We start from the raw sequence: 25,473 nt of genomic DNA, 5'->3' as shown, positions 1-25,473 counted from the left end.
TTTGTTTTAGTTTTTTAAAGTTACCTTTCCAAAGCAGAAACTTTTTGTCAAAAAAAGTCTAATGCAGACCTCCAACCAATAAAACGGATGGAAGGAGACACACTTTGGTTGAAGCAGAAACGGGAGCCGTGGAGCCCAGATTCAGCTCCCCAGTCCCAGCAGACAGCCCAGGACTCCTCTGGAGCCCTGGGGAGCCACAAACTGCACTTTGAAGCCACTCCTCTTTTCCCAGTTGGCCCAGGCAGAATTAATTGCTTCTTCCTCTCTGTTCTCTTAACAGTTTGATCTTATCACCAGGGCAGCATTTGTCACCTTGACACATGTTTGCAGAAAGCATCCTTAATTTTTATCTCTGTATTTTCCAGTACCCAGCAGAGTGCCTGTCTGCCTGGAAGGCTCTGCACCGGTGTTTGCTGATTTGAATTGAATTGACGTGAAAAACACATCAGTGAGGTAACTAGAGAATTACATTTTTTGTCAAAGTTTTGCATTTTAAATTTAATGAAATATAATAGACAATTCCTGAGATCTGACCATGGGCAAATAAGAATATAGGAAGTAATGAACTAAAATAACTTTCTATAGTGAAGCGATTTTAGTTTTAGTCTGTCTAATGTACCCACAAATGCTTATTCAAGACACAGAGATCTTTTTCTTAGAAAGGAGACCGCAGTCCAAATAAATAACATCCTCCAAATTAGAGTGAGAAGATTGCCAGACCTTCTTCCTCAAATATATAAATCCATTCAGTCACTTGTGTTTCCATCAGGTAGGGAAGGAAATCCCTGTGTTTACTCTGCTAACTTATGCCAGCGGAATATTTACTTGTGAAAAAATGCAATAATTAAAAACAAACAAACAACCGTGAGCACTTTCTGTCTAGCCTTACATCTGTGTGGAGTGACTGGTGAAAACAACCCTAGGAGTGTCTGAGCTCTCCTCACTTCCATGGGCTTCATACAGATCGGTCTGACTTTTAAGGAGAACACAGCCGGTGGAATTTCAATTCATACTGCTCCAGTTCTGTCCTGGCCATTGTCTGTCTGCCTGGAAGAGGGTCAGTCCTGAGTTAGTGTGACGAGGGAGGGAGGGACACAGCCAAGATCCCATTGTGAGGCTGAACCTCACGTCTGTAGGGGTGAAACTTAGCACAAATTTTGGAGCCCTCTTTAGGTAAAAGAATGCAAAATGAGGTATGAAAATGGAGTGCTTATTTAGAATGAGAACAAAAATCATAGTGGAAAATTTTATTAACTACTGTACATATGTTTATAATATTATTTTTAAAGCTATTTTAGCTATATACTTCCTGTATTTTTATATAAGCAATTTTGTGATATTTTATATAGACAGAATAAATGATTCAGTCTTTTATTTAGTATGGTTGATGAAAAAAATATTTATTTTTATTACTGACAGTTTAGAAAAATATCTTCCAGCTTGACAACTTGTGATTTGTAATGCCAAGAAAATGTTTAGAATTGTCAGGTTTGGGCAGACTGCTATCATATAGGATATGACAGACTTCTTTCATACAGGAGCTGTAAGGTTTTGAGGCATTTAAGATTTTCTTGTGAGCTTCTATCTTAAATATCCTTTGAATTGATGTCAGCCATGTCTTCTGGTATATTACAAATTTTATGTTTTCTTCATCCATGCCAGTATTTTGTGTCAAATCAGCAAGAAATTTAAGTATTTTCTCAGTGTATTCATTCCTATGACTCATTTCTCCTCACTGGATTATCAAATGATCCAAGAGCTTATTACTTATCATTACTTCTATTTGAAATGTATCCCGTCTCTTCCTCTTAATTCATTACTGCCTTTGGTATGATCTAATTTTATTTTATTATTGCAATTTGCTTCATGATGTTGGATATCTATTGACTTTATTACTCATCTTTCTTTTTCCTATTTGACATTTCATTGTTGTTTTAATCTGCATGTTCTTATGGTTCCTTTTTCATTGAAGTATCATTGATATATAATCTTATATTGGTTTCAAATGTACAACACAGTGGTTCAACACCTACCCATATTATTAAATCCTCACCCCTACTAGTGCAGTCACTATCTGTCCACATAGAATGATGCTACGGAATCATTGACTATATTTTCCAAGTTGTACTACTATCCCCGTGACCAACTTATATTGTGATTGTGAATGATTGGGTCCCTTTATCCCCCTCCCTCTCAACCCTCACCCCAACCCCTCCCCCTTGGTAATCACTAGTCACTTCTCAGTGTCTATGAATTTACTGCTGTTTTGTTCCTTCTGTTTTGCTTTGTTTGTATATTCCACAAATAAGTGAAATCATATGGTATTTGTCTTTCTCCACCTGGCTTATTTTACTGAGTATAATACCCTGTAGATCCATCCATGTTGTTGCAAACGGCATGATTTCTTTTCTTTTCAAGGCTGAAAAATATTCCATTATGTATATATACCACATCTTCTTTATCCATTCATCTGTTGATGGACACTTAGGTTGCGTCCATATCTTGGCTATTGCAAATAGTGCAGTGATAAACATAGGGGTGCATTTATATTTTGAATCAGGGTATTTTGTTTTAATTGAGTAAATTCCTAGAAGTAGAAATACTGGATTGAATGGTATTCCTACATGTAGTTTTTTGAGGAACCTCTGAACTGCTTTCCACAATGGTTGCACCAATTTACATTCACACCAACAGTGTAGTGAGGGTTCCCATTTCTCTACATCCTCGCCAGCATTTGCTATTTCTTGTCTTTTTTATAATGGCCATTCTAACTGGTGTGAGGTGATACCTCTTTGTGGTTTTGATTTGCATTTCCCTGATAATTAGTGATGTGGAGCATCTTTTCATGTGCCTGTTGACCATTTGAATTCTTTCTTTGGAGAAATGTGTTCAGGTTCTCTGCCCATTTTTTAATTGAGTTATTTGTTTTTTTCAGTGTTGAGGCATGTGAGTTCTTTATATATTTTGAATGTTATCCCCATTTCAGATAAATCGTTTATGAGTATATCCTCCCATACTGTAGGTTGCCTTTGTGTTCTGCTGATGGTCTCCTTCGTTGTACAGAAGCTTTTTAATTTGATGTAGTCCCACTTGTTCATTTTTGCTTTTGTTTCCTTTGCCCGAGGAGATGTGTCCAGGAAAAAATTTTTGTATTTATCTTGAGAGTTTTGCCTATGTTTTCTTCTAACAGTTTTATGGTTTCATGTCTTACATTTACATCTTTGATCCATTTCAAGTTTACTTTTGTGTATGGGGTTAGACAATAATCCAGTTTCATTCTCTTGCATGTAGCTGTCCAGCGTTACCAGCACCAGTTGTTGAAGAGGTTGTTTTTTTCTCCATTGTGTATTCATGGCTCCTTTATTATATATTAATTGATCATGTATGCATGGGTTTACGTCTGAGTTCTCTATTCTGTTCTATTGATCTGTGGGTCTGTGGCATTACCATACTCTTTTGATCACAGTAGCTTGTAGTATAGCTTGAAGTCAGGGAGTGTAATACCCCCAGATTTGTTCTTCTTTCTCAGGATTGCTTTGGCTATTTGGAGTCTTTTCTGGTTCCATATGAATTTTAAAACTATTTGTCCTAGTTCATTGATAAATGCTGTTGGTATGTTGATAGGAATGGCACTGAATCTTTAAACATGCTTTGGGCTGGATGGCCGTTTGACAATATAAATTCTTACTATTCATGAGCACGGGATAGATTTCCATTTATTGGCATCTTCTTTAATTTCTCTCATGAGTGTCTTGCAGTTTTCAGAGTTTAGGTCTTTCAAATCCTTGGTTAGGTTTATTCCTAGGTATTTTATTCTTTTTGATGAAGTTGTAAATGAAGTTGTTTTCCTGATTTCTCTTTCTGTTAGTTTGTTGTTAATATATAGGAATGTAACAGATTTCTGTGTATTAATTTTGTATCCTGCAACTTTGCTGAATTCAGTTATTAGTTCTTTTTTTTTTTGGTGGAGTCTTTAGGGTTTTTTATGTATAAACTCATGTCTGCAAATAGTGACAGTTTAATTTCTTCCTTACCAATTTGGATGCCTTTTATCTCTTTGTGTTGTCTGATAGCTGTGCCTAGGACCTATTTGGAATAAAAGTGGTGAGAGTGGATCATTGTCTTGTTCCTGATCTTAGAGGAAAGGCTTTTAGCTTTTCTATTAAGTATGTTGGCTGTAGGTTTGTCATATGTGGACTTTATTATGTTGATGTACATACCCACTAAACCCATTTTGTTGAGAGTTTTTATCATGAATGGATGTTAAATTTGTCAAATGCTTTTTCAGCATCTATTGAGATGATCATGTGGTTTTTATCTTTCTTTTTGTTAGTGTGTATGATATTGATTGATTTACAAATATTGTACCATCCTTGCATCCCTGGAATAAATCCCACTTGGTCATGGTGGATGATCTTGTTGATATACTTTGGAATTCAGTTTGTTAATATTTTGTTGAGTATTTTTGCTTCTATGTTCATCAGGGACATCATTGGTCTTTCGTTTTTGTGTGGTGTGTTTGCTGGTTTTGTTATTAGAGTGATACTGGCCTCATAGAATGAATTTGGAAATATTCCCTCGTCTTCTACTTTTCGGAATACTTTAAGAAGGATGGGTATTAGCTCTTAGCTCTTCTCTAAATGTTTGGTAGAATTCAGCTGTGAAGCCACTGGTCCTGGAATTTTGTTTTCTGGGAGTATTTTGATTACTAGTTTAATTTCATTGCTGGTAATTGGCCTGCTCAGGTTTTCTGTTTCTTCCTGGGTCAAACTGGGTCAATCTTGGAAGGTTGTATTTTTCCAGGAAGTTGCCCATTTATTCTAGGTTGTCCAATTTGTTGGCATACAATTTTTCACAGAATTCTCTAATAATTCTTTGCATTTCTGTAGTGTCCGTTATGATTATTCCTTCTACATTTCTGATTTTGTTTATGTGTGTACACTTTCTTTTTTTCTTGGTAAGTCTGGGTAGGGGTTAATCTATTTTGTTTATTTTCTCAAGGAACCAGCTCCTGGTTTCAAATTTCTTCTATTATTTTATTCTTCTCTATTTTATTTATTTCTGCTTCAATCTTTATTATGTCCCATCCTTCTCAGTATAAGAGGTAAGTTGTACCCATCCGGAGCATGTCTCCTGGAGTTAATGTTGGTAAGACACATTGGGACAATGTAGGAGAGGACCTCATACCTCTTTGCTTTGTCTCATTTTGCACCTATCCTCACCCTCCACCATGCCAGTGTGTGATATGTTTAAGTTCTGTTTATCATGGCCATTACCTTGAGAAAGTAGTGAAAATGGAACAAATATTAGTTTCAAAACTTGTTGTATTAGACTGGGAACTTCCTACAGAATTTTATTATTAGAGTTTTGCCCAGGAAAAGGTGAAGGAAAAGCCCCCTTTATTGTGTTTGGTGTCAATTTGAAATATGGTTTAGTTTTGAGATTAATGATGACTCATATAACAGTTATTTTGTCCTACTTACTGAGACCCAGCTCCTCCAAAAGTTCTCTTCCTGAAGGGGCAGGAACTGTGTGTAGTAAACTAGTGCAGCCAGTAGCAATTAGTTCTCAATTCCTCTGACTGGATCTTAAGAAGAAAACAGCCAGTGAAAGGAAAGCCCCCGTACTGATATCATGGGCATGGAGAGGGGGAGCATTCAGAAACTGCCCTGTCCTAGCTGACAGGATGGCGTGGGGGCACCCTGAAGGTTGTGAGCCCTGAGCAGGGTGAATGCTTTGGTGCACATCTTGTTTCATTGGGCCATACATTAAGGCCTCACCTGGTGTTTATATATCTCCCATGAAAAGAAGGCAAGGAAAAAAATAAAGAAGGAGAAACAGAGGCCCCTTGGTAGCCAAGTCATCATTTGATAGGGGTCATTAGCCTCTTTATGCCTCATGTGTCCTGAGCGAGGCATATCAGATAGGAAGGAGAAGCTGCCCTGGGACCTGGTGTGGAAGAATATGGCAATGTCCTTTTATATTTTCCCATTTTGTTTAGAGCACTCAATACCCTACCTTTTTTTGTTATTGTTGTTATCATTGATCTACAATTACATGAGGAACATTATGGTTACTAGCCTCCCCCTTTCACCAAGTCCCCCCCACAATCCCCAATACAGTCACTGTCTGTCAGCATAGTAAGATGCTGTAGACTTTAACATTATACATGCTAATCGTAATGCCCCCTTTCTTTTTCCCTGCCCATATCCCTCCCTTCCCACCCATCCTCGCCAGTCCCTTTCCCTTTGGTAACTGTTAGTCTATTCTTGGGTTCTGTGATTCTGCTGCTGTTTTGTTTCCTCAGTTTTTCTTTGTTCTTATGCTCCACATATGAGTGAAATCATTTGGTACTTGTCTTTCTCAGCCTTGCTTATTTCACTGAACATAATACCCTCAAGCTCCATCCATGTTGTTGCAAATAATACCCTACCTTTTCTAAGTGGCTAGTGTACAGTGGCCAATTAATTAAACCCCACAGGACACTGAAGGAGGATTTGGATAAGCCATTGTGCAGTAGGGTGTCACTGTCACCATGGGGCCTTATGAGACTGTGGGTGACTCAGAGCAAAACTCGCCACAGCCAGGGAGAGCAAACCTCTTGCCAGTGATGTCAACTGAATAGTCTCAGAATATTGAGAGATGCATTTTAATTAATGAGAATAAAATTAAATTGAGAGTAAACAATGCACTTGTCTTCCCATCACGATTTCTTGTTCAGGAAAATAAATGTTTCCTACAGAAGGTCTAACCAGACTAGAAGGAGCCGCTCCCCAGGTGAGACTGGGATAGCTTCTTCCGGCAGGTGAACAGTAAGCACAATGCATGGAACCTTTAAATGGAAGAAAGAGAACACGTGGCTGTTCTCGTACTGACCTGTGGCTTTTTGCCATCTTCTGTGTTATCAGTCAGGATGCTTCTATTGCAGGTGACAAACACAATCCTACTTAAGTGAAAAGAGAGTTAATTACTGATGTGACAGTCCGCAGGCTCCAGTGCTCCCTGTTGTCGCACCCTGGCTCTGCCCGCCTTCCTCAGGTCCTGTTCTCAGGGGCCCTCCCTTTGGGGCTGTAATGGCTGCACGTCACTAGGTCTCACCTCTTCTCACCTTCAAATCTCAGAGGAAAAGACATCAGGTCACTTCTCCAGAAGTCCCAGTAAGGTCCCCACTTCATCTCATTGGTGCTGCTGGATTTGTGGCCAGAGCATACAGTGCTTTGATTGAGTGGAAGTGAAGGAAAGATGGGCCCTTCACAAAAATTTGGGGCTTTTGGCAGAAATAGGGGGTATAAATGTTAAGGAGGCAAATTACAGCTGTTGACTATGTGTGAACCCAGTGGCCACCAGTTCTAGGCCCTTGTTCTCTGGGATCCTCTGACTTTCTTATCCGGGATAAATTCAGAACACGGGGTAGAAGAGGATGTGTGGGCTCCTTCCAGAAAGCTGGTTGTCAGCTGGGCTAACTCCAAACTCCTGCTCCTCTCTTCCTAGACCCTGACTGGAGGAGAAGGTTGGTATAAACAGCAATCTTATTTGTTTGCTGAAATGTGAGTAGAAATCTGGGCATATGGGTTTTCCTAAACTAGCAGCCATGTAAAAAAATTAGTGTTTAAATTATCTTTGCTTCCTAGCAAGTGCTTGGTGACCCATTAGAGACCCCCATTTTAGCACCATTCCCAGACCAATAAAGGTCTATGTCTTTTCTTTCCTTCCAATCTCTGGACCCAGATGAAAGGCATAGGAGCCACAGTGCAGTGTGTGGCGAATGACGTTATCAAGTAGGAATCTGGCAGTGGTTCTGCTTCCTGGTTGGCTAATAAGAAAGCCTCAGGCCATTTGATTTAGTTCTGAAATCAAATTACTGAAAAGCAGAGGAAAGTGGTTTTTGCTCCCTATTCCTCGGAACCGAACAAATAGAACGATGTGGGTTTTTCTTCCAGATTCCATAGTTTTTAGGGAGGTTTGATCATTGTTAAGCCACATGTTTTCTCACATAAATTTTCAGCAGACTTCCACTAGTTTCTCTTGACGCCAAGTTCTGCTGGATGGTTATGGCAGCTGTAAGGGCATTTCTAACTAATGGGCATACGGCAGCTGTTGGCATCTTCAGAAGAGCTTGAGGGAAGCACAGGAGGCAAGCATGGTGACACTTTGAATCCTTGTCAGGTGTACAGCTATGTGATCTGACTGAGCTGCGGTGGTGGCTCCTGTAGGCCAGGGGAATGGCGCAAGAATGAGAGAGACCGGAAAGGTCTTAGTCAGATGGTTCTCAAATCTTCCTCCCACGTTCACTTTGGAGAACATCTCCCCTCCCCAGCCTGCCCCTCCCCCAGCGTTCCCCACCAATTATAGACAGCTCGTTCTCATGGAGCCATAACACACCCTTTCTGGAATTGTTGGGATACATGTGATAGCATGGCGTGACTCAGAGGTGCTATGTTCAGTTAGCCTCATAATGGAATGGCTACACTGTAACTTCTTACAAGATAAAAAAGTGAAAGTATTCATATATCAATACAATATGCAATCAATATATCCAGTAGCCAGGGAACCAGGCTAGCTGAGGAACTGTATTGGCTGATCATCATCCCAGCAGGGGTGAGTTCATTCTGACATCTGGAGGGAGACTTCATCTTGTGAGTCAGTGTCGTTCCAGAGAGATAAGAATGCATGGCATGGACTGTTCAGTTTAAAATATCTTCTATTAAATTCCATGTCCAAAATTAGAGAATTCACATATGTTCTCTATAACTAGTAAAATAATATGAAGAAAGAAGGAAACAAATTAAGCATCTTTCTCATCATTTCTGCCTTTCTACCTCTGCTCCACTGAGGTAATCAATGATAATGTATTTTTTACACCTTTCCGAAGTTAAGACAGACATGTATTATTTTGACTTTTTAACATTGAGATCACACTATGTGCAGTTGTATGCAACTTTTCTCACATAACAGTTTGCTATGAATATCCCTCCAAATCAAAATAGCTAAGCCATTCTACTTAGTAGCTTTATAGTAATCCGTGGTATAGATGCACCAAAATTTATTGAATCTCCATTTGGTGGATATTCAGGAAGTTTCTGGATTTTCACCTTTAGAATTAATGCTGCAATAAATATTAATTTAAATAGATTGTAACGTGACGAATATTATGTTTACTAGGCTCTCCCCTATACCAGGTCTCCCCTATAAACCCCTTTACAGTCACTGTCCATCAGCATAGCAAAATGTTGTAGAATCACTACTTGCCTTTTCTGTGTTGTACAGCCCTCCCTTTTCTCCTACCCCCCCATGCATGTTAATCTTAATACCCCCCTACATCTCCCCCCCTTATCCCTCCCAACCCACCCATCCTCCCCAATCCCTTTCCCTTTGGTACCTGTTAGTCCATTCTTGAGTTCTGTGATTCTGCTGCTGTTTTGTTCCTTCAGTTTTTCATTTGTTCTTATATTCCACAGATAAGTGAAATCATTTGGTATTTCTCTTTCTCCGCTTGGCTTGTTTCACTGAGCATAATACCCTCCAGCTCCATCCATGTTGCTGCAAATGATTGGATTTGCCCTTTTCTTATGGCTGACTAGTATTCCATTGTGTATATGTACCACATCTTCTTTATCCATTCATCTATTGATGGACATTTAGGTTGCTTCCAATTCTTGGCTATTGTAAATAGTGCTGCAATAAAAATAGGGGTGCATCTGTCTTTCTCAAACTTGATTGCTGCGTTCTTAGGGTAAATTCCTAGGAGTGGAATTCCTGGGTCAAATGGTAAGTCTGTTTTGAGCATTTTGATGTACCTCCATACTGCTTTCCACAATGGTTGAACTAACTTACATTCCCACCAGCAGTGTAGGAGGGTTCCCCTTTCTCCACAGCCTCGCCAACATTTGTTGTTGTTTGTCTTTTGGATGGCAGCTATCCTTACTGGTGTGAGGTGATACCTCATTGTAGTTTTAATTTGCATTTCTCTGATAATTAGCGATGTGGAGCATCTTTTCATGTGCCTGTTGGCCATCTGTATTTCTTTTTTGGAGAACTGTCTGTTCAGTTCCTCTGCCCATTTTTTAATTGCGTTATTTGTTTTTTGTTTGTTGAGGCGTGTGAGCTCCTTATATATTCTGGACGTCAAGCCTTTATCAGATGTGTCATTTTCAAATATATTCTCCCATACTGTAGGGATCCTTCTTGTTCTATTGATGGTGTCTTTTGCTGTACAGAAGCTTTTCAGCTTAATATAGTCCCACTTACTCATTTTTGCTGTTGTTTTCCTTGCCCGGGGAGATATGTTCAAGAAGAGGTCACTCATATTTATGTCTAAGAGGTTTTCGCCTATGTTTTCTTCCAAGAGTTTAATGGTTTCATGGCTTACATTCAGGTCTTTGATCCATTTTGAGTTTACTTTTGTATATGGGGTTAGACAATGGTCCAGTTTCATTCTCCTACATGTAGCTGTCCAGTTTTGCCAGAACCACCTGTTGAAGAGACTGTCATTTCGCCATTGTATGTCCATGGCTCCTTTATCAAATATTAATTGACCATATATGTCTGGGTTAATGTCTGGATTCTCTAGTCTGTTCCATTGGTCTGTGGCTCTGCTCTTCTGCCAGTACCAAATTGTCTTGATTACTATGGCTTTATAGTAGAGCTTGAAGTTGGGGAGTGAGATCCCCCCTACTTTATTCTTCTTTCTCATGATTGCTTTGGCTATTCGGGGTCTTTGGTGTTTCCATATGAATTTTTGAATTATTTGTTCCAGTTCATTGAAGAATGTTGCTGGTAGTTTCATAGGGATTGCATCAAATCTGTATATTGCTTTGGGCAGGATGGCCATTTTGACGATATTAATTCTTCCTAGCCACGAGCATGGGATGAGTTTCCATCTGTTCGTGTCCCCTTTAATTTCTCTTAAGAGTGACTTGTAGTTTTCAGAGTATAAGTCTTTCAGTTCTTTGGTTAGGTTTATTCCTAGGTATTTATTTTTTTTGATGCAATTGTGAATGGAGTTGTTTTCCTGATTTCTCTTTCTGTTGGTTCATTGTTAGTATATAGGAAAGCCACAGATTTCTGTGTGTCGATTTTGTATCCTGGAACTTTGCTGTATTCCGATATCAGTTCTAGTAGTTTTGGGGTGGAGTCTTTAGGGTTTTTTATGTACAGTATCATGTCATCTGCAAATAGTGACAGTTTAACTTCTTCTTTACCAATCTGGATTCCTTATATTTATTTTGTCTGATGGCCGTGGCTAGGACCTCCAGTACTATGTTAAATAACAATGGGGAGAGTGGGCATCCCTGTCTAGTTCCCGATCTCAGAGGAAATGCTTTCAGCTTCTCGCTGTTCAATATAATGTTGGCTGTGGGTTTGTCATAGATGGCCTTTATTATGTTGAGTTACTTGCCCTCTATTCCCATTTTGCTGAGAGTTTTTAACATGAATGGATGTTGAACTTTGTCAAATGCTTTTTCAGCATCTATGGAGATGATCATGTGGTTTTTGTCTTTCTTTTTGTTGATGTGGTGGATGATGTTGATGGACTTTCGAATGTTGTACCATCCTCGCATCCCTGGGATGAATCCCACTTGGTCATGGTGTATGATCCTTTTGATGTGTTTTTGAATTCGGTTTGCTAATATTTTGTTGAGTATTTTTGCATCTACGTTCATCAGGGATATTGGTCTGTAGTTTTCTTTTTTGGTGGGGTCTTTGCCTGGTTTTGGTATTAGGGTGATGTTAGCTACATAGAATGAGTTTGGGAGTATCCCCTCCTCCTCTATTTTTTGGAAAACTTTAAGGAGAATGGGTTTTATGTCTTCCCTGTATGTCTGATAAAATTCCGAGGTAAATCCATCTGGCCCGGGGGTTTTGTTCTTTGGTAGTTTTTTGATTTGCGCTTCAATTTCATTGCTGGTAATTGGTCTGTTTAGATTTTCTGTTTCTTCCTGGGTCAGTCTAGGAAGGTTATATTTTTCTAGGAAGTTGTCCATTTCTCCTAGGTTTCCCAGCTTGTTAGCATGTAGGTTTTCATAGTATTCTCCAATAATTCTTTGCATTTCCGTGGGATCCGTCGTGATTTTTCCTTTCTCGTTTCTGATACTGTTGATTTGTGTTAATGCTCTTTTCTTCTTAATAAGTCCGACTAGAGGCTTATCTATATTGTTTATTTTCTGGAAGAATCAGGTCTTGGTTTCATTGATTTTTGCTATTGTTTTATTCTTCTCAATTTTATTTATTTCTTCTCTGATTTTTATTATGTCCCTCCTTCTGCTGACCTTAGGCCTCATCTGTTCTTCTTTTTCCAATTTCGATAATTGTGACATTAGACCATTCATTTGGGATTGCTCTTCCTTTTTTAAATATGCTTGGATTGCTATATACTTTCCTCTTAAGACTGCTTTTGCTGTGTCCCACAGAAGTTGGGGCTTATTGTTGTTGTTGTCATTTGTTTCCATATATTGCTGGATCTCCATTTTGATTTGGTCATTGATCCATTGATTATTTAGGAGCGTGTTGTTAAGCCTCCATGTGTTTGTGAGCCTTTTTGCTTTATTTGTACAGTTTATTTCTAGTTTTATGCCTTTGTGGTCTGAAAAGTTGGTTGGTAGGATTTCAATCTTTTGGAATTTTTTGAGGCTCTTTTTGTGGCCTAGTATGTGGTCTATTCTGGAGAATGTTCCATGTGCACTTGAGAAGAATGTATATCCCGCTGCTTTTGGATGTAGAGTTCTATAGATGTCTGTTAGGTCCATCTGCTCTAATGTGTTGTTCAGTGCTTCCGTGTCCTTACTTATTTTCTGCCCGGTGGATCTATCCTTTGGTTTGAGTGGTGTGTTGAAGTCTCCTAGAATGAATGCATTGCAGTCTATTTCCCCCTTTAGTTCTGTTAGTATTTGTTTCACATATGCTGGTGCTCCTGTGTTGGGTGCATATATATTTAGAATGGTTTTATCCTCTTGTTGGACTGAGCCCTTTATCATTGTGTAGTGTCCTTCTTTATCTCTTGTTACTTTCTTTGTTTTGAAGTCTATTTTGTCTGATATTAGTACTGCAACCCCTGCTTTCTTCTCACTGTTGTTTGCTTGAAATATGTTTTTCCATCCCTTGACTTTTAGTCTGTACATGTCTTTGGGTTTGAGGTGAGTTTCTTGTAAGCAGCATATAGGTGGGTCTTGCTTTTTTATCCATTCTGTTACTCTGTGTCTTTTGATTGGTGCATTCAACCCATTAACATTTAGGGTGACTATTGAAAGATTTGTACTTATTGCCATTGCAGGCTTTAAATTTGTGTTTACCAAAAGTTCAAGGTTAGCTTCTTTAGTATCTTACTGCCTAACTTAGCTCGCTTATTGAGCTGTTATATACACTGTCTGGAGATTCTTTTCTTCTCTCCCTTCTTATTCCTCCTCCTCGATTCTTCATATGTTGGGTGTTTTGTGCTGTGCTCTTTCTAGGAGTGCTCCCATCTAGAGCAGTCCCTGTAAGATGTTCTGTAGAGGTGGTTTGTGGAAAGCAAATTCCCTCAGCTTTTGTTTGTCTGGGAATTGTTTAATCCCACCGTCATATTTGAATGATAGTCGTGCTGGATACAGTATCCTTGGTTCAAGGCCCTTCTGTTTCATTGTATTAAATATATCATGCCTTTGTCTTCTGGCCTGTAGGGTTTCTGTTGAGAAATGTGATGTTAGCCTGATGGGTTTCCCTTTATAGGTGACCTTTTTCTCTCTAGCTGCCTTTAACACTCTTTCCTTGTCCTTGATCTTTGCCATTTTAATTATTATGTGTCTTGGTGTTGTCCTTCTTGGATCCTTTCTGTTAGGGGTTCTGTGTATTTCCGTGGTCTGTTCGATTATTTCCTCCCCCAGTTTGGGGAAGTTTTCAGCAATTATTTCTTCTAAGATACTTTCCATCTCTTTCCCTCTCTGTTCTTCTTCTGGGACCCCTGTAATATGGATATTGTTCCTTTTGGATTGGTCACACAGTTCTCTTAATACTGTTTTATTCCGGCACATCCTTTTGTCTCTCTCTATGTCAGCTTCTATGCATTCCTGTTCTCTGATTCAATTCCATCAATGGCCTCTTGCAGTCTATCCATTCTGCTTATAAACCCTTCCAGAGTTTGTTTGATTTCTGCGATCTCCTTTCTGGCATCTGTGATCTCCCTCCGGACTTCATCCCATTTCTCTTGTGTATTTTTCTGCATCTCTGTCAGCATGTTTATGATTCTTATTTTGAATTCTTTGTCAGGAAGACTGGTTAGGTCTGTCTCCTTCTCTGGTGTTGTCTCTGTGATCTTTGTCGGCCTGTAGGTTTTCCTTTTCATGGTGATAGGAATAGTTTGCAGTGCTGGGACGAGTGACGCCTGGAAGAACTTCCTTTCTTGTTGGTTTGTGTCCCTCCTCTCCTGGGAGAACAGCGACCTCTAGTGGCTTGTGCTGGGCAGTTGCACGCAGACAGGTTTTCTGCTTCCTGTCCGGCTGCTCTGGAGTTTATCTCCGCTGTTGCTGTGGGCGTGGCCTGTCTCGAGCACCTACTCCAAAGTGATCTAATCGCGTTGGAGCAGGACCTGCTGGGAGGCTCCCTGCTCCCTGCAGCCCAGGGGTTAGGGTGCCCAGAGATCCCCGGATTCCGTACCTCTGGATTAAGTGTCCCGCCCTGCCCCTTTAAGACTTCCAAAAAGCCTCTGCCAAAACAAAACAACGACCACCAAAAAAAAAAAAAAGTTTTTTTAATTAAAAAAAAAATTTTTTTTTAAATTAAAAAATAGGTGATCGCTCGTTTTTCTTTATTCTCCGGTGCCAGCCTCAGACCTCTGGTCACCGGTCTTGCTGCCCTGTTTCCCTAGTATTGGGGTCTCTATCCCTTTAAGACTACCAAAAAGCGCTTGCCAAAGCAAAACAGCAAAAAAAAAAAAAAAAAATTAAAAAAAATGGGCACTTGCTTTTCCAGGCCACCAGTGCCTGCTCACTGTTCTTGCTGCCCTGGTTCCCTAGTATTGGGGTCCGTATGCCTTTAAGACTTCCAAAAAACGCTCGCCAAAACAAAACAGCAAAAAAGCAAAAAAAAAAATGGTCGTGCGCTTTTCTTATGTCCTCTATCCGGCCTCCAGTGCCCACTCACTGTTCTTGCTGCACTGTTTCCCTAGCATCCAGGGCCCCCTGGGCACGTACTGTGTCTGCACTCTGGCCCGAATGGTTGGGGCTGGGTGTTCGGCAGTCCTGGGCTCTGTCTTCCTCCCACTCTGCCTATTCTTCTCCCGCCGGGGGCTGGGGGGATGGGTGATCGGCTCCCGCGGGGCCGGGACTTGTATCTTACCCCCTTCGCGAGGCGCTGGGTTCTCTCAGGTGCGGATGTCGTCTGGATATTGTCCTGTGTCCTCTGGCCTTTATTCTAGGAAAGGTTGTCTTTGTTATATTTTCATAGATATATGTTGTTTTGGGAGGAGATTTCCGCTGCTCTACTCACGCCACCATCTTCCACCCCTTCCCTGGGGTCATTTTTAAGCCCACTGAATGAAACTTTAATTTCTGATATATATTTATTTATTTCCATCAGTTCCATTTGGTTGTCCTAAAAATATTTCATCTTTCTGCTGAAATTCTCCAACTGTACACTCTTGTCTAACTTTTCTGCAGTGTCCTTTAATATATTTCTCACAATTGTGTGAAGTCCATATCCGATAATTCCAACATCTGCGCCATCTCTGGGTCTGGGTCTGTTCCTGTTGACTATTTTCTCCCTTGACCATGAGTCATATTTTCTCGTTTCTTCACTAATTTTATAAACTTTGATTGTATGCTGGACTCTGTTGGTCAAAGAGCAGTAGATTAAGATAAATAATATTTATCAACAGAGAAAGGTATACTCCTTTATTTTCCTTACCACTAGAGTGGTGGCTGAGTTGATCTACTCGAACTGGGTCAGAGCTGTACTGGGTCTGGGCTTTGTTGTCATTTTAGTTAGATTCAATTCACCATTAGCTTCAGGATCACAGCAGGAGTGGGACTTCTCTTTCAGAAGTGCTTAGGTTTTGAGCACTGGTAGGCTCCTGTTCTTATAATTTATGGCTAGCTACAAGCCTTTTGCATGTCGGGGGCTTTCTTTACTCTCTGTTCCTCTGGGTTGCAGTTCCTCAGGACATGTCTCTCCACCTGGCTTCCCTGTCCCTGGAAGTGCCCTGAGTGGAGACCCAGGGGTCTTCCGGAGATTCCTCTCGGCACCCTTGTGCTTGCCCTCGCCTTTGGAAGGCCACAGAGGCAGGCTTGGTAAAGACTCAGACGCCTCAGAGACATTTCTTTCTACTCTCTTACTGTCCCCAAACTTTGGAAGACTGCCTAACAGTCAGTGACGGCCTGGAGAACTTGGGAGGAATTTCATTCTGCTGCCCAGCCCCTCCTGCAGCTTTAGGATGCCTCGGAGCCCTTGGGGAAGTCCCGAGTGGGTCTTGGATGCGTGTTCTCAGCCTTCCTGCCCTGCCCTCAGCCTTTAGCAGGCTGCTGCCTTGCCCTTGGAGAAGCTCTGGGCATTCTGCCGGGACGGGAGGTGGGGTAGGTACGTGCGGAAAGTCTCCCGGGTCTCTTGCCTTGCCCCTAGCTTTTCCCCTGACCATCTCCATGTGCGCAGAGAAGGCTGGGGCAGAAGACTTGGAGAGGGGCCGCCTTGCTGTGTGGCCAGAACTCACTGGCCTTCCAGTCTTCATGACAGCCAGCACCCAGCTAAAAGGTTAGGAACGGTTTGGCTGGTTTCTCCCTGTCTCTGTCTGTGGCAAATTCTTCCCCTTTGTACTTCCAGAGATGAAAGCAGCCATAGTTTCTTCTCTCCTAGGACATGTTTATTACTTTCTGGAATTTACTTTGTTTAGATCTCCTTTTGTCCTCAACTATTATTTGTCCTTTAACTATTATTAGTAGCTTCTCTATCTTGTTCTTAGTATTAGTGGGAAATGATTGTGTCTTGTGATTTCTACATTCTAAACGGAAGCATAATACCTGGAAATATTTTAAAAATATGGTGCTGCCATACTTGTCTGTTACTAATACTTTTACCATTTTTATGGTTTTGTTATAGAAGTTTGATTTTAACCGGAACTACTAAATGACTGACATTAAATCAGGAAATGGCACATGGAAGCTGAAATTCCAGTCACTGTTGCGTCCATCCCCACTACCCATGACGGTGGAGGGCGCCGTGACGCAGTACTTACCCTGGCCTCAGCGGCATGGGCAGCAGTGTGGGGTTCCTGCAGCTCGCCTTCTCAGTGGCCTCTGTGAGCATCTCTGTCGGCCTTCCAGGCCCCGTGGATTGTCTTCTCTATCTGAAGGCCATGTAATTGTCTCATTAAGTAATTTTGAAATCATTTAATGGAAGAAGAATAATAATATATCCTCTTTTGCAAAATATCATTTATGCCTTCATATATGAAGGGACCTCTTTGGTTTTTTAATTTGTTTTTGCTTTCTTTTATCTACTAGGCAGGGAGTCAGCTCCTGGAAGCTCTTTCCAGTCGAGCCAGACACACACTGTGTCAGAGGGTGTCATACCGTGTACCTCCCTCTCCACTCTCCCCCTTGGCAAAGTAGCAAATGTTGTGAAAGTTATCACTTGCAAGGTCATGTTTAATTACACTGTGTTCTGCTTCAGTAGAAAACTACTTGAGTAAAACTGAAGACAGAGCAATAGACTGTCAGGATTAGCTTTTGCTGTGTCTGACCGAAAACCAGAATAACAGTGGTTTAAACACTATAGTTTATTTCTCTTTTAGATGTAAAAGTCTTTGTCTAGGATACTCCCTGATGTCAGGGACCCAGCATCTCTGTACCTTATTGCTCAGCCATGTGTAAATTGGGCTTGTAGTGTAAAATTGTGGTATTCATACTCTAGGAAAAAGAATAGAAGAAATATAAAAAAGCTGGGCAAAAGGTGCAGGTATGTCTAATGTATTCCTACTCATTCCATTAACAAGAATTTTTCCACATGACAGCACTTAGCTGCGTAAAAGGCTGACAAACTTAACATTTCTTATACATAGGTATTTGTCCAGCTGAAAATCAGGGGTTCTATTGCTGTAGAAGAAAAGGAGAATGTATTTTAGGGTCAACTGGCAGTCTAGGTCACCAGTCACCTTTCTGGGGGAGAAACTGCATAGTTCCAGTTTAATCCTGACTTTGAAGCCATTTCTGGGGCACTGAAAATGTCAGTTCCCTCTGCTCCAGTAACTCCCCCTTCCCTGTGAGCTGTGGGGTCTGTGAAGCCAGAGCGATGAGATACTCAGAGAAAAGCATTGAACATAATGAAGGGACTAAAGAACCATGCCATGTGCAGAACAACTAAAGAGACTGAGGATCTGTAGCTTAGAGGAAATGAAAGTTGGTAAGGACACAGTGTTTTCACATATTTGACGTGCTACCTTGTGAAAGTCTGGATGGACCAGAAGGGCAGAATCCAGCCAGTGGGTAGAAGTTACAGGAAGAACAATGTGAGTTCACTATACAGAGGGAAATTCAAATAACAAGAGCTGTGTCAGAAGGTTGTGAGCATACATTCACTGCTATCTTCCTCGCATTGATAGGCGCTGAGGACTAGATGGTCAGTAAAGAAGGTTTGGTCCCTTCCCTGATGGCAGCTATAGTCCAGTGAGGAAGACAGAAACTTATCAGATAATCACACATACATGAATGTGTAAAAAATGATCAGGTGTAACAAATAGGTCTTAGGCTGTTGACTATGGGAGAAGCAAGGGATGATAGTCAACCATTTGGGGACCTCATAGAGAGAGGCTTTTTGCTCATGCAGGTTCCAAGCTAAATGACTCATGATCTCTCCTGGTCCATTTCTAGAAACGTGCTTTTAGATAGTCCTGCAGTGGGAAGAATAGAAGAGATCTGCCTTGGAGGGCAAGGTGAATTGCAAATTTGTGGGACTTCTGAAATGGACTTTCTGAAGTTCCACAATAGGTCACTGTAACTGAACCAGGTTATGGTAATTTCTTGTCTAGATAGAAGAGGTTGTTTGAACACATGTAAATTCAATAACTTGAGAACCTGAAGACCTCAAATAATTTGGGGCGAATAAAGACCCTCTCTAAAATGCATACATTTTCAGAAAAGTTTCTGAAAACTCTGTAAAAATTTCCCACTGAGGACTTAGAAAACAACAACTCCCTTTTGCCTGAGAAAATAACCAGGAAAGAAATCATAAAATCTCTTTTTTCAGATCTCCCAGTGTCTAAATATATCAATATACAAAAACATGGTAATTTTATGAGTGAAACGAGTTATACATAGTGGATTTTTACGTTCCTAAACGAACAGCATGACTTGGTATCCGTAAAAGGCTCTAAAAATAAGCTTTGCAGGTATTTCAATCCCTTGCCCCCAAATTTTCTCTGAAGAAAAAAATTGTTTTCTTCTTCCAGGGCTTAAAATTTCTGAAAGTGTATGTGTCTCATCTGTTGCTTTGTTCTTGTTCCCTTGTAGCTTGGGTTCTATTTTTGTAACGTTTATGGGTATGAAATTAGCTCCCCTTTTTGCCTAACTGTTACTGAATGTTTAACTCTCCGTGATGTCTCCCGTTTACCTGCTAGGATATCTGGAGACCTGAGGGTTGGGGATGAGTATTCTGTCAATAGTTTCAGCCAAGGTGGGCTGTTTTATTTCTTCCTAATTTTAGTTTCCATGGGGACCAGCCAGACACACTGACATGCAGCAGGTTTTATCCAAAGGACCCCAGAACCATACAGCTAGAGAGTCATTTGTCTTCATGACATTCCCCAGGAGGCATTCAGGCAGAAAGCCTGTTAGCCCTGTAGGGCTGGCAAGAGGGTCAGCTTGGAGTCTAGGAAGAGTGGTTGGGGACCAAGTGTCTTGGGCTCTGCCACCAACTCTCTGGGACCCTGGTCAGGTCGCTCACTCTCTCCAAGGCCTCCATTTGCTTATCGTAGGGTGAGGGTATTGGACAAAATCTCCGTGGTTCTCATAGGCTCTGGCATTCTGTGAGTCTGTTACTCTGACCCCTTATCCAAAGGAAGGAGATCAGAGGACTGATCAGAGGTTATAAACGAGGCTAATAAAATGAGAGAGTGGAGCTCACTTGTTTCTGAACGGCTCTGCAGTCTTTTGAATGAACATCTTTATCCCTGTGAACGTGCCCAGATGATCTTGGTTTACCATGGGGAGGAATGAAAGTAAATCTGGGGGAACAGTAAGTCCTTCTGGTGCCAGAATGACTCTGTGCTGTAGCGGTAAAATGCCAACCCCTACTTTAGGCTGTGTCACCTTGCCGTCTCTTGAGGAGGGGAGCTGGAGAAGGAGTGGCCCCTCAGTTCTGGTACTGTTCTGTTGTCTTATTTCCTTCCTGTGCCTTCGTTTGGATGCGTGGCTTAGTTTGTGATCAGCCAGCATGGTACTGGCTTTGAGCTATTCCTGAGCACCCTGCTCAGGACTGGGCTACTGTCCCCTGCCATGGTGATGGAGGGGGGCTGAGGAGGTGGGTGTCATTTCTGTCCTGGTGGGACAAGAGTCTCTGGGGCGCCTTTGCTCTTCTGGAAATGACTCTGAGGGTAGGATTGCGAAGAGGCCCTGAGGGATTGGTCTCCAGACTGGCTTGGCGGACCTGAGACGCTGAAATGTACACTGAATTTAGGAGTGCTTAACGCTGACTCAAGACGTAAGCTACATTTTGAAACTAATCTGCATCTATAGGCTTTTTTGTTTTTAGTACTCAAAAAAAGCTTCATTTTTAAATTTAGCTTTCTGACTTTGTGCCTGGGTCTTGGCTCCAGTACTGTCACCCCGCTTTCCGCCCCTCAGAAGGAAAGCACACTTGATTGTACCACACACACATTCAGCATGCACAGAACCACCACCCTAAGGTGCTCAGATAGTTTTTCATTTTATACAATCTCACAAAGACTTCAGGTACCACAGCATAAACTCTTCAAAGCCAGCCTGGCACATGCCACCTGTGGGTTTGGGTGCCTTCCCTACCTTCTTGGTTTGAAGGTAAATAGTTCTATTACCAGGGGATTGGGACAGCCTACTTTTGTTGCAGGCTGTATTGTAGGAAAGCCCAAGCACGGGACCATTCTGAATGCCTCCAGGCATTGTCCGCGAGAACACAGCCTCTGTAGCCTTTAGAGTGGATTGCAATCAATATTTGAAAGGCACGTAGATGCACTTTCAAAAATGACTGATCTCTGCTCAGCCACACTATTTCCTTTCTTGCTGCTCACATTCTGGCACCACATAAGTGGTTCTGCTTATTGTCAATAAAGTCACCTCTTAGATTTCTTAGATCTGGAAATGAAAACAAATGCCTCACTTTATATATGAAGTGATGTGGGTTGTTGTGCATGCAGAAAGTAATGTTGAAATTTGAAAATAACCTAAACTACCACCAAAGTAGCACTGACAATTTGCGGTAATTCATAAATGAAATACAAGGCAGCATTTAACGTGATGATATAGCCTATCTTTCTTGATAAGGAAAACTATTCTGAAATGTGGAACAAGTAGGTTAAAACTGTATGTAATAGATTATCCGAATTGGCAGTATATGTGTGTGTGTGTGTGTGTGTGTGTGTGTGTGTGTGTGTGTGCTGTAAGCAATGAAAAACATGTGTAAGAGACGACTCACCTAGGCATTTATGGCTAAGGGATGAGATGTGGCCTGGATCCCGGGCCTTGATGTTTCCACTGCATTTTTTAGGTCTCATCAACTTGATTTCTGATGCTCCGTAGTTGCCCATGTAAAAAAAATTTGAACAGTGGGTGACGATAGGTGACAGTGTGAACTTTTTTTCTAGTTCGGACTGCTGGGTCGGCTTCCTCCCCTTACTCCTTTTTGGCTCTAGGTTCTTTATATTCCATGATTTTGCATAATGGTGTCCCTTTGCAAATAATGGAGCTGTCTTGACATGGCAGACTGGGCAGAATCTTCCAAGGAAAAGGTGTTCTTTCTCTCTTTGGGGGAATAATACCAACAGCCTGGCAGTTTGGCCCACTTGGAGGGGTGCAGACACCTGGGAAGGCAGAGGAGAAAGGCAGAAGTGGCCAGAGGAGGAGGAGTTTATTAATGGCTGGAGATTGAGTCATCACTGTGGAAAACTGATTACTGTTCTCAATTCTTAACAGCATTCAAAGAGAATTATTCACCAGTGCCCTTGGCAGGGCCCCATGGTGGGTGGGGCGTGCTTCCTGCCCCTTCACTTGGGGTTTGGTCAAAGAGGATGTTAGCGGATGGGACATGACCAAGCCTTGGACAAGAGCCTCTGCCTTCAGGCTGCTCTTTACGTACATCTGCGATCCACCACGAGGAGACTTCCTGCAGGCAGCTGTTGGCCCTTCCCAGCTGTTGGCTCCGTAGTCGGCCTATATGCCTGCAGCCCAGTCCGTAGTCTGGAGCCAAGTCTAGCTGAAGGGCAGCCTGAGGCAGAGCTCCGGAGCCCAGCCCAGCCTGCCCTAGCTGAACCACAGGCAGTTTTGCGGACCTGTGAGTGCGAGATTAAGTCCTTGTGCTTTTAAGCTGCTGATGTTTAGGGTGGTTTATTATGTGGCCTGATTGAGGCAATAGCTGACTGATACACTGCTCTGCTAAACAGACCCTCCCCTCTCCCTGCTGGCTAAAAAGGGATTTTCTTGCTGCTTTTGCATGATAGGCATGCAAAACTTTCCAGAGCTGTTATGATGATAAATCTGGGAAGGAGAAGAATATGGTCAGCCTGATGTCCCATCCCTGCTAACCAACTACCACTAGTTTTTCATCCAGGTCAAATGTGGCTTTCTCCACCTGATTATAAATGCATTCCAGCATCATCTGAGTTCTTCACTTTAAGGACTAAATTGCTGACATTCTAGCCCTAGGTTCACAGGAATTTAGTTTGCTGTTAATGTCTGAGCAGTGAGTGAGTCATTATGGACAGTTTACAAGCCAGGAAGCCCAGATTATACTTACTGAATCTGTATTTTCTGTCAGCCGTACTGCTTAGCATAGGAACTCTTTCCTCCCATTTTAGCTGTGCTCTTCGTGTGAAATCCAACAGGCTGCTGGAAAGTCAGAGTTCGTGGTAGAGAATGGTAGTGGAAAACTCACAGACAGACTGGTAGGGATAGTGGATGTATTTTGCTTTCTGTCAAAGAACTTTGCAAGCTGGGAAATTTGCTTGAAGCCAGGATTGTTTTTAGTCCTAATTCTGTGCTCGGCGAGAAGCATAGAACTCTTCTTGGATGCTTGCCTCATGTGCAATCAATTGTTAATGCCTATTAATTGGCTGCAACCAATTGTCCTGGGTTGGTGATTTTGAGGAACCCAGAACTGAAGGACATTAGCACACCCAGGCGTCTGACGGCTTCCTGTAACAGTGAGGACATGAGGTCCAGTCAAGGCACATCCAGAAGCAGGAGAGCTGGAGCTGGAAGCCAGAGCAGCAAGATGTCCCCACACTGGCTTTCAAAGGTGCCTGTAGGTTTCATCCTTTCCTGTCTTTTCTGTGCCAGATACTCTCTGAGAGTGAATTTACTTGTGGGGCTAATTTTTAAAATCATTGTGCTTTAAAAATTGATAAAAGGAAAGAATTGGTCATGTAGGTAGTTTGGAAAGTACAGAAAGGTGTATATAAAACAAAATCACCTGTGATCCCACAGCCCAGATGTCACTGCTGCTGTAGGCTTTTGTATTAACGACGACGCCAACAGTTTGGTGTTTGGTATACAGGTCGTTTCAATTAAGAATTTTGTAGAAGTCATTTTTCCTTGCCACTTCATTTGAAAACATTTAATTTTAATTACTGAAAAATCATTCATCATACTCTGTTTCACTTTTCCACTGTCGATGGGTGGGGTTTTTTTTTCCTCCAATTTTTGCCATCATCAAAAATGCTGTGATGAGAATTCTTTTCTAGAAGGGTAATGGGAGTTACTTTGAAAAGATGAGCATGTGATGAGATGGGCATATCAGTACACTGCTAGTAATAGACAAGTTTGCATTATATTTTTGATAAGCACTGTAGGTGATCATTAAACACTTCCACACATTTTAACTGTAAAATTATTTATATCCCAAGGGAATAATTTGAAATAAGGCCAAAAATCTATGCTCAGAATATTCTTTGCAACATTTTGTTTATAATAATAGTGAAAGATTGAAAAGATAAAGTCCCATTATCAAGAAATTAGTGAAATAGTGATGGTCTATTCTTGTGATCGAAAATAAAAACTTATCAGAGTTTTAAATAGTAATAGTAAATGTTGATCGTAAATGTAAAAGAAGGAAGCAAAATTGTGTTTTATGAGCTTCACCCTGTGAAGCAGGATGCTCAAGAAAGAACACTCCCAAACATTTCTACCAGGCATTAGTGACAGACTGTGATTTTTTTTTCCTTTTCTTAGTACTTTTATGGTATCTTAAATATATCATGTTTATAATCAGGGAAAAGAGCGTGTTGTTGTTCTTAATTCCCATGTATTAGAGATGAGGTCACTTCTAGGGAAGGAAGGTGTGACTGTTCTGTGTGGGCTTCATTTTCTTCCGAACAAGAAACATTCAGAGCTGGCAGAAGTCCCATCCCAGTGCTCCTACCCCTTTAAACAAGAGAAGTGCCTTATTTCGTTTGGTTTAACATAATCTGACTTCCAGTTTGGTTTTCCCGAGTGCATTTTGTCTTAATTCAATTTTTCTAGCTCTCAGACGTTGACGCCTTCTCCATAATGAGTAAAAGCACACGTTTGGTCTAACCCCTCAGTTTTTCTCTTAATTTCATTTTTGTTTCAAATCTCAGGTAATTTTCTAAGTTTGTGTGTGTGTGTGTGTGTGTGTGTGTATATACAACTCTGTGGAGATTTAATTCACATACCATACAACTCAGCCATTTTAAAATGTTAAACTCAGGTTTTCAGTATATTCACAGGATATGCAACCATCGTGACAATCAATTTTGGAACATTTCCATCACCCAGAAAAGAAAAACCCTGTCCCTCTCAGCAGTCATTCCCCATTTTCTCCAGTGCCTTCACCCCATGTCACCCTAAGTAACCCACTAATCTACTTTCTGTCTCTATAGATTTGCCTACTCTGGACATTTCATAGAAACCAAATCATACAGTATGTAACTTTTGTGACTGGCTTCTTTAGTACAGTGTACTGATTTTGAGATCCATCCATATTGACATGTATCAGTACTTCATTCCTTTCTACTGCCAAATAATATTCTACTGTGCAGATTTATCACATTTTAACTTATTCACCAGCTGATGGACTTCTGGTTTGTTTTCACTTTTTGGCTACTGTGAGTAATGCTGCTGTGAACATTGTATAGTATTTTCTGTGTGAACATCTATTTTCATTGCTCTTGGGTATATTCTCAGGAGTGAAAATGCTGTTTCGTATGATAACTTTATGTTTAACATTTTGAGGGACTGTTATGCTGTTTTCTGCAGTAGCTGTATCATTTTTTACCCCTGCCAGCAATGTATGAAGGTTCTGATT

At 41.2% G+C, this 25,473-nt stretch overlaps 1 protein-coding gene and 1 long non-coding RNA gene across 3 annotated transcripts in view; one reads left to right on the top strand and one right to left on the bottom strand.

Annotated features, from left to right (window-relative positions):
• Positions 1 to 25,473, top strand: part of LOC130680517 (uncharacterized) — a 634,026-nt gene that overhangs the window by 18,285 nt on the left and 590,268 nt on the right. The window lies entirely within an intron of this gene.
• LOC130680525 (uncharacterized) lies at positions 15,593 to 22,004 on the bottom strand. Of its 2 annotated transcripts, XR_008993546.1 has the most exons (4): positions 21,628 to 22,004; positions 17,813 to 17,870; positions 17,198 to 17,327; positions 15,593 to 15,799 (listed from the first exon to the last, which is right to left on the bottom strand). It is a non-coding gene; the product is annotated as an uncharacterized LOC130680525 (long non-coding RNA). The 2 variants fall into 2 exon arrangements; XR_008993547.1 differs by lacking the exon at positions 17,813 to 17,870.

The sequence above is a fragment of the Manis pentadactyla genome, chromosome 14 (assembly GCF_030020395.1).
Source record: "Manis pentadactyla isolate mManPen7 chromosome 14, mManPen7.hap1, whole genome shotgun sequence".
In the NCBI taxonomy this organism is placed as follows: Eukaryota; Metazoa; Chordata; class Mammalia; order Pholidota; family Manidae; genus Manis; species Manis pentadactyla.
The sequence above is the reverse complement of the archived record's forward strand: the minus strand, read 5'-3'. Positions and strand labels throughout refer to the sequence as shown.